This window comes from Berghia stephanieae, chromosome 1 (genome assembly GCF_034508935.2).
Source record: "Berghia stephanieae isolate SIO BIC M18660-M18661 chromosome 1, UCSD_Bste_1.3, whole genome shotgun sequence".
NCBI classification, from domain to species: Eukaryota; Metazoa; Mollusca; class Gastropoda; order Nudibranchia; family Aeolidiidae; genus Berghia; species Berghia stephanieae.
In genome coordinates, this window is record NC_088360.1 from 112866634 (window position 1) to 112876633 (window position 10000).

The 10000-nt window shown below is 34.8% G+C and overlaps 1 protein-coding gene and 1 long non-coding RNA gene across 2 annotated transcripts in view; one reads left to right on the forward strand and one right to left on the reverse strand.

Annotated features, from left to right (window-relative positions):
* LOC144962756 (pyrokinin-1 receptor-like) overlaps window positions 1–10000 on the forward strand; it is a 71964-nt gene that overhangs the window by 44801 nt on the left and 17163 nt on the right. The window lies entirely within an intron of this gene.
* Window positions 1000–10000, reverse strand: part of LOC144962757 (uncharacterized) — a 25214-nt gene continuing 16213 nt past the window's right edge. The window contains exons 2-3 of the long non-coding RNA XR_013643523.1: window positions 8154–8294; window positions 1000–1327 (exon numbers count right to left, since the gene is read on the reverse strand). This is a non-coding gene — a long non-coding RNA (uncharacterized LOC144962757). The remainder of the gene's footprint in view (window positions 1328–8153; window positions 8295–10000) is intronic.

A 10000-nucleotide genomic window follows, 5' to 3' on the forward strand; every position in this document is an offset into this window, starting at 1 on the left:
TGTTATTTGACCCTAATCTCCTACCATGACATTATGTGATCGTTGTCACCAAAAAGTTACGACTCGAAGAAATTCATTTCCGCTGTTCGAAGCTTAAAAGATCACGTTGAATCTAAGATCCATTTCTTAGGGTTTTGGATGTTTGTGAAGTGGAGCGGGAGAGAGAAGAATTTATAATGAGCATTGAGTAAAGCCACAGAATAATGCGTATTATTATTATTATTGTCCTTTGGTCAATGTTTTTGAAACCGTTAAGTGTTTTGTCGGATAAGAAAAACAATTCCCAAATGTCATTTGATTAAATGAAAAATTATCAAAAATATAAATTAATGTTTGATTGTTTTGTTTTGTTGGTTTTTTTTTTTTGTTTTGTTTGCTTTTTTTTTGTTGTTGTTGTTTTTTGTTGTTGTTGTTTTTTAGTTTGTTTTTTTTTTGTTTTTGTTTTTTGGGAGGGGGTTGTTGTTTTCTTTTAATTGTTGTTGCTGTTTTGTTTTTGTTTTGTTTTTTGTTTTTGATTTGTTTTTGTTTCTTTTTTTTGTTCGCATTTAAAAGCAATACTTATTCTACTCAATAAAACATGCAAACTTAATAAAAGTCAACATAATACCGTTTTGAGGCGATGGATCACCTAGGCATCTGCCGAAATCTGATAAAACATGCATTTGAGGGGGGAGGAGGGGGGGTGTCACGTCTATGTAGGAGGGTGGCAAGCAGGAGTAGACAGATAGGAGTCAAGTAGTTTCCCCATAGATTAGTGTCTGATCCCGCTTTTATTTTTCCCTTTTATTGTCGGGTAAAGCTCCTGACACTTGACTGATAGTAAGAGATGTTTTAGGTTTAAAGAAATAGGTCATAGAAGTAGTGGTAGAGTATTAGCATATTGTATAGGGATAGGTAGGTTCAGAAGGTAAGTAATTATCCCCGTTAAAGAAAAAGTATTTTAATATAAATCAACAGAATTGTCTCATACAATAACAAGTTAACACATAATTAGCCAAAGAATACTAGTACCGGTTTAATTCATTAAATTTTATACTTGAGTAATTAATCTTCATCCCGTATCACAAACTATTAATTTTGTTATTGAATGACTTATCTTCAAGGCGTCTGGGCGGCGCGAAGGTTTTTCCGTTATATATGACAGTAGCTTCAGTCGATCGCTTGCAAGGTTCCACTCCGTCTCATTTTGTAGCCAAGTTCTGGATAGTTAGTAGGTGGTCTGTTGCATGGTTGGCCGTTCCGTTTGTTCAGTCACAGGATGTCGGTTCCGTCCGTACCCCGATGTGGTTGTGGTAATTAACCGCTGCAGATTTCATTGATAACCGATCTGTGAAAATAAGGAGCAAATCTTTGACTCGGTTGGACATTTTTAATAATCCTGTGAATAGTGGGGTCGTGAGGGATTTCAATGAATACCCTTGACATCACCACTATTTATATGTGTTAATCAGTAGTTTAATTAACGGGGCACATCGAGTTAGTGGGATGGGGAAAGATATGTATCATGAGAACATAATAATCAATGTATATAAATACTGAATAGAACTATCGTGTATTTGCGATAGCACATTGGTAAATGTAGTTCTCGCAAGGTAATTCATTCATTTGGAAGGCATGCATATTATATACAACATTATATACAGATATAAATACATATATAAAGATAGTGAATGAATATTTTTATAATAACATGAGTTATCAATTACTGTTAATAGCATGAGTTATTGATTTGTTATTTTTGGTTGTGTCTACTTACGGTCAGGCGAAAACACAATATTAATTATCACTCCTACTAATTAGTTTAATTGGATTCAATAGTCTGACGTCACGTCGCCCAGCAACGGTGAGCAGCGTGGTTCTAAACAAAGAAAAAAGCTGGCTAGAACTGTTCATATGTCATGTGATGTATAAAAGTCAAAACATGATCATATTTATGTTTTTCTCCTCTGGATACACTGTTATGCCCTTCGGAGAAATATTTCCTAAGGGCGTCCGCCATCGTTCTGATAGTTTAGAGCCAGTTACTAAGTTATTCTGTGTCATTACGGGGGAAGTGCCGTCACGACTGTTGAAGCGTATTGGCATTAATTAATGGTAACACAACGTAAATATATTACTGACCCATTTTCACACATGTTCTCGCTAGTAGAATTCTCGAGTTTCCTATGAGCAGTGAGCTCTAAGTAGATAAAAAGGGAGAGAGAGGGCGTATTTCTCCACTGTCCTAATTTATCAGTTTCTCTCGGGAGTTGGAGAATCACAAGGAGCCAACAATATTCCAGGATTTAGGCATGCCTGATTTACTATTGATTGTTTTCTGTAGACCAATCGTGTTCTGGGTGTCAGAATGTAGCGTCTGTACTCTGGTGAATTTATAATTAGGTAGTTATGTGCCCGTTACCATTGACGATCTCGCACATGTTCGCACCTAGTTGAGAATTGAAGCAGTCTCAATGCAGTTGCCATAACACATGGCCCTTTTTAATTGTGCCAAGGGCGATAACGATTCACACTTGGCGATGCGTGAGAGTAGATGTATTGAGATTATTTACAATCCTGGCAGAGTTGAGGTTGGGAAAGTTGAGGCGATTGAAATATCTCACTACAGGGGGGGGGGGACAAAAAATTTTCACTTCGGGTGAGTAAAATTACCCTCAACTTTTCAAAAAGTCTCATAACTGAAACTTCAAAAAAGTCCTAAGATTGAATCTTTTTGTCAAGGTGCAGGTCATTTCAATCGAGCGACATTGGAAGCAAATGTTTTGTGATCAATATGGAAAATAAATATATGTTTTGTCTCGGTATGGCGGGTATAAATATTTGACAACTATTTAAAGTCTTCTGGTTTCCATTTCCCTTACCAAATTCTAATAATTAAAATCACTGTCTGGCCAAGCGAGGTTGTTGGCGCTCAGGGAATTCCAAAGGGACTCTCAGGCAGCGTAATGTAAATAAGCCGAAGCCGTTGAAATCACTCTAGTGCAAAAGGGTGGCCGATGGCAGGATTCTGTAATTGTCAGTGGATCGGAATCACTTCGGGTTTGCATTCTTGTAAATAAATGTCAAGTCTCGGGATGTAACGGTTGTCACCTGACTGCCTACACGTGTGGATTTGTTTTGTTTTTTTATGTAAGGGATTGAGGTTTTTATTTTTTTTTACCCCCATTTATTTGTCCACATTTAGATTTTGTCATATCTGTTTGGGTTTTTGGGATTTTTTCCGCTGCCGTATTTATTTTTCTCCTTTTTATTTCTTCCAATAATGGGATGATAAAATGTTGAACTTCCTGTGAATGGTTTTCCCCGCGTTTCTACAAATTACCGTGCTTTGTTTTGTTTGGGTTTTTTTTTGTTGTTGTTTTGTTTGTTTCTTACATGGTTATCTACAAACCCCTCGACCGTCTATCCTCTAAGACATACAATCCCTTATTTGCCAACACAGAGGATACATCTATTATCGGAAATGGCATTTTATGTTGATATTTCCCGAATTCACTCAAGTTCTTTTTGGAGAGACCCCGAGGGTTTGGGATAGGATTATACATCATAATTATAAAGAATTAGGCACGGCAAAATGGTGATCGGGCAAGGTCAGTTATTTTAAGAGATAAGATAAGATAAGATAAGATGAACTTTATTTATCCACTTCTGGAAATTTAGATTGGATATTGCCATAGACTAATGAATTTCTGAAAACAATTAAGCAAATAAATAAAAAGGAAATACAATGCATAGAAGTAAACCAACGAAAAGCTTAACAAAACTAGACACATTAAAAAATATCCCATATCTCCCAAATTCTCTCTCTCTCTCTCTCTCTCTCTCTCTCTCTCTCTCTCTCTCTCTCTCTCTCTCTCTCTCTATCTATCTATCTAGCTAGCTAGCTATCTCTCTATCTCTGTTTCACTCACTCACTCTTCACATACACAAACACACACACACACATACACACACACACACACACACACACACACACACAAACAAACAAACGTTCTTCTTCTCTCGTATCACCCTAATTTCGTACCTCTTTATTCTCTATAATTTCGTATAATATATTCACACCCACTGTTCACCCATCGACACTGTCTTGATCTCCATCCACGTCGAAAAAGTCTTCTCGAGGTAGAGGGTACAAATGAATTTTAAAACGTTCTGTTCTGGACTTTAAAGGTCAATTGAGAAAATAACAAACCCCTATGAAGCAATAATCCAAAGCAATGGGACTCTATAATTGGGGAGAGAGCGAGAGAGAGAGAGAGAGAGAGAGAGAGAGAGAGAGAGAGAGAGAGAGAGAGAGAGAGAGAGAGGGGGGATTGTAGATTTTTTACAAATTTAGTGTTGATTTGATTTAACTCACTAATTAAGGGCCTTTATTTATTGTCTATTTTATTCGTAGTTTAATAATTGTTTTTTGTGTTTTTTTTTTGTTTAGTTTTGTTGTTTTTGTTTTGTTTTTTGTTGGGGGCTTTTTTTGGTATTGTTTGATTGTTCTTTTACATGTTTTGTTGTTGTTTTCAGTTCGTTTGGAGTTTTGTTTATCTGTTTGTTTGTTGTTTTGTGGGGGGGGGGGTTCTGTTTTGTTTTCTTTTTTATTGGCTTTCTTTGCTTATCATTAAAGATATTACCTACTTACTTACTTACCTACTTACTTACATACTTACTTACTTACTTGCTTGCTTACTTACTTACTTAGCAATTCTTAAAGAGTAGAGAGAGGAAAAAAACAGTCACATTTTAGTTTTTTGAAAAATTCATTTGCTACAGTTAATTCCAAAATTTGAAGATTGAACATTTTTTTCTTAATTAATGTTTTAAAATTATAGATACATTCTATTATCTTAAAATGCTAATTGATAAACAATCTCTGAAAGATAAATTAAATATATATATATATATATATATATATATATATATATATATATATATATATATATGTGTGTGTGTGTGTGTGTGTGTGTGTGTGTGTGTGTGTGTGTGTGTTCATCGAAAATCGCAAGGTGACTCTGTCATTGTTTTCCTGTGCTCTTCCCTTAGTGATGATTTCGAGCTCATGTTCTTATAGATCCTCTTCGCTAGACTATAGTTATTGTTTTTTATCGGGCATTGTGTTCATAAGTCCAGTGTTTATTTATTAATATATTTGTAGTCATATAACATTATTTCTTGCTACTTCCAGTATTTTCAACTCTATTTTTAAACGCATTCAAACTTTTTGCGCATACGATTTCATCAGGCAAACCATTCCACAGCTGAATAGCCCGCACATTGACATCATACTTTCTAAAATCTATCCTTTCCTTTGTGGACAAAGCTTCCTACTGTTCTCCTTTGTATTATATCTGGGTAGATTATTTTAGAGAGCATTTTCACAAAATGCCCCTCCCTGTCGCAAGTCCCACTTAATATTTTGTATACCTCTATCACATAATCCCGGACTCTCGTTTAACTCGGCAATGGTAATTTCAGTTTCAATTATCTCTCGTCGTTGGACAAAAGCTTCATACCAGGAATTTGTTTTGTAGTTCTTCTTTCTACTCCCCGCTATCATTTCAGTGTGTTTCATCTTAATGTAGTGACCAGAGCTAGCATAGTCAAGATGGGTACCTACTAGTGATTTATGGAGTGGTATGAAGGTTTCTTTAATCTGCTTTCCCGATAATAAATAGCTGAAAGGATTGCTTTTTTTTCTTCTGAAAATGCATCTAAAGTATTCTTTTATATTTTTGCTTATTCATGAGAGGTCATATCTTGTACCTTTACTTGATTCGCAAGTGAAAGGGCGATTGGGTTTTTGTTTTTGTTTTTTGTTTTTTACAAAGAAGATAAAGAGCCACTAGAAATCAATGACATTGTTTTACGGTATCACAATTACAATTTACATTTTTCAAGGTATAAAATGTTGGGGCGAAATATTAACGACATTTAGACATATCTAGGAGTGATTTGTAAAATTACCATTATCAAAACAATCATTTGAATTTGCCTTTTTGATAGCATAAACCCATCCCCGCTAAACTTCGTCGTCGTAGAGATTTTCAACGCTTTTCGATTCACAAATAAACAAAAAATATTTTGGGCTAATACATTTGATAGGAGGCTAAGTGATCACTGCCTTGTGAAATTTTAAGAGAAAGAAATGATATTTTTAGTGAGGGAGAAAGCCTGCATTTCATTTGCACTAATCCCAGTGAATGAAACCCGAACATGTTTCTCTTACAAAATGAGCAATGGGTTTTGAAAAGTATTGATTTATTTTCGAATCACGTTTCCGGGAATATTTGTTTGTTGATTTCTTCACCCTCACCAAGTTGTCAGCTCTGATTAAACTGACAAAACGTATTCCTATAACAAGTCCAGAAAAATGACTTCCTCTACCGTTAGATTAGAATGACACTCAACTGAACCAGTCAACTGCCGTACTTTGGAAAAAACTTATATTTAAAAATTAGGCCAGAGAACTCGTCGTTTAAATATCGGCCGATTTAAATTACCCTCATCTGGGCAAAAGCTCTCAAACCTGGAACTTTGCAAAGTCCCAGGTTTGAGAGTTTTTGCCAAGATGGGGGGGGGTCATTTAAATCGACTCATATTCAAAAGACGAGTTTTTTCTGGCCAAAATTTTAAATACATGTTTTTCCAGTGTATTGCAGTTAATTTAAAACCAAGACTTCTTTTAAATTATTCAAAAGTTTTATAAAGTCAAATTTTCTTGCCAACATATGAAAAGTTGTTTTGTACTGCACTTACCTTCCTTCTCTGACCTGAAAGCATAAAATTGTGATTGGACTGTAGAGCTGTCTTTTTCCCAGATGCTGTCCGCAGCCAAGTTTGGAAAGGTTTTCCCATGGGTCTTACCCTTTCACGCACTTTCAATCTGAATTAGGGCTTTGTCTTTACCTCCCATGACCTGTCGTTTGATTGCTGGGTGTGATTAGCATATGATAAAGAAAAAAGCTGAAATGGGGCCTGAGTCCTCGGCTTTTCGGCCTCCCGAGTGAATACATAATCCTACTCGACCAATATTGCAATTCTGATTCCTATTCTACCCATAACCAATTCACATTTTGGTGTTTTAGAAAGTAATTATTAATAATTATTCTGCTCACCAATTATTATCCCGTATAAAAACTTGAGTATATATTATGAAGTCCCTTGATTTTCTTGGAAGTAACTGTTGTAAAATTGTTCAGCTTTTGGTCTCAAAATCCATACCCTGGTCAATATGTAAGTAGGGTGATATCATCATCATTGTTTACACTTGTTTCATAACAACATTACTTAAAGTTTTGCCTTTATTTTGATTGCATTGTTTTATTATATGAATCGCAAGAATCAATCTAAAATCGGGTACATTGGAACGACAGAATCACGTCTGACTGGTATCTCCCACCCCCACCCCTTACTTACTATCCTGGGTGGAATATTCCAACAGGTCATCTGCCATATGCCTTTATGAATGTTGTTTACCTACCATATTGATGACCTGATTAAGTCGCCAATCTCTGTTGATTGATACGTAGACTATACTAAATATAAAATGTAGTCAATTGCATAAAATGAGGTAATTTATACTATTCTGAAATGATGAATTCTTAATGATGAGTGTTAAATTAAGTGGAAATGGTTAAGAAGATGACAGACTTTAAAACAACTGTAAGAATTCACAGCATTGATCATAAAAGAAGAGACACCATGGAGGAGACAATTGGTGTGACATATTTTGAAGCCTCAGATTAATGTACAGGCATAAAACTTGAAGATGATAAATAAATATATATATATATATATATATATATATATATATATATATATATATATATATATATATATATATAAATGATGAGAGAGAGAGAGAGAGAGAGAGAGAGAGAGAGAGAGAGAGAGGATGGGTGAGTGTAATTATACATCGGAGTCGAGTAGTGATAGTAGTGCAAATAGATGACTCAAAGAGTAGAAGAAAATATGTAAGATCAATGTGAACATAAAACAATTATAATTGCAGTATTTATAGTAAAGGTAAGTATATGTTAAAATTCGAAGTAAATTATTGTTCCATCACAATTCATGCAGTTTACCAAAGAAAAGTGTATCTTCTGAGTTATCGAATAACTGATGAAAAACAGGAAAGACTATACCGTTTTTCAGGCCCCCACCTGCTGTTTGGCTGTAATCATGGTGCCGTCTAGACCCCTAAATAAACACGCTCAAAAGACATTGATTGGTGACTCCAGAGTCTTCTTCTCACGCAACTTGTTATTTCATCTTTTGACAAACACCCATAGCCAAAAATCCAGCTGGAAATTATTTTTAAATAGATTTTTATAGTACAGTATAATATACAGATGCTAATCGTAAATACATAGTTATTATCATCACCACCGGCATCAGTAGTAGTACTAGTAGTAGTAGTAGTAGTAGTAGTAGTAGTAGTAGTAGTAGTAGTAGTAGTAGTAGTAGTTGTTGTTGTTGTTGTTGTTGTTGTTGCTGTTGTTGTTGTAATGTCAGTAGTAGAAGTTCTTGTAGTAGTAGTAGTAGTAGTAGTAGTAGTAGTAGTAGTAGTAGTAGTAGTAGTAGTAGTAGTAGTAGTAGTAGTAGTAATAGTAGTAGTAGTAGTAGTAGTAGTAGTAGTAGTAGTAGTAGTAAGTGTAGTATAGTAGTATAGTCGTAAGTAGTAGTAGTAGTAGTAGTAGTAGTAGTAGTAGTAGTAGTAGTAGTAGTAGTAGTAGTAGTAGTAGCAGTAGTAGAAGTAGTAGTAGTAGTAGTTGTTGTCGTATTAATAGTGGTGGTTGTTGTAGTTAATGTAGCAGCAGCAGTGCAGACATTCATAGAAGAATATTGTTGAAGTATAAAAAGTATCCCAAATGATTACGTTTTCACCACTCAATCATTTTCCCTTCGTTTAACATTTTACTGAACGCATTGTGTTGAATTGGATTGTGGATTTGAAGCTTTTTGTCTTGTTGATTTTATGTTGTTGTTATTATTTATGATCTTTTGCCTTTTTCCCAATTATTTTTTATAAGCCTAGCAACTGGCAGCCTGGTTCTAAACAAAGAAAATCGGTACTTTTTATTCTTCATGCTGGATAGAACTTTTTCACACGTCATGTGATCAGAATGTATAAAAGTCAAAATATGATCAGATTTCTCCTCTGGATACACTTTTATGCTCGTCAGAAAAGTATTTCATAAGGGCGTCCGCCATTGTTCCGATAGTTTAGAACCAGTTATTAACTGTGCGTCATAACGAGGGAAGTGACGTCACGACTATTGAAGCCTATTACTCGTGGGCGGATCAACTGATTGCACTCTGTCACCGGAAGAACATCACACGCAACGCTCTGTGTTACATATTATCAATTTCAATCGTTTTTATTTAAAGTCAATGGATATTTTGAGCAATTATTTCGTATAGAATTATTAATACATTAATTAAGCACAACCAACATGTATTCATTAGTTGTCTTTTCAAATGCGATAATCAATCCACGAATGCAGGGGTCTTAGTTTCCCTCAAAGTGAGGAGTTGAGTATGCGTTATGGACAATAGATAGTGGTATCGCTCTTTTATCATTGTAGTTGTCCGAGGCAGTTGTTAGATTTTTTGATTAACGTCTTTGTACATTTGGTTGTTTGGGTTTTGTTTTGTTTTCTTCCTTTTTTTTTTTTCTTCTCATTTTAGTTTGTTTGTGTTTTTTTTTTTGTTTTTTTTTTGTTTTGTTTTGTTTTTAAAAATATTTTTTGTTAGTATTTCTTTTAAATGATATATTCATTTCATTGTCTTTGTTTCTATGCAAACGTGATAATGTCATTCCACTCGGTCATGCTATTTTTAGGCGTTCATCACGGAACTCCTGCTGGCTTTAAAAGTCAATTTGGAATTTCCATTCATTCTCGTTTGTTCACAATAATCAGATAAATATCAAAGCAAACTAGTTTCTTATGACTCTCTCTCTCTAGGGTTAATGGAGTGATGTCACTCTGCTCTTTGTTATTGTATT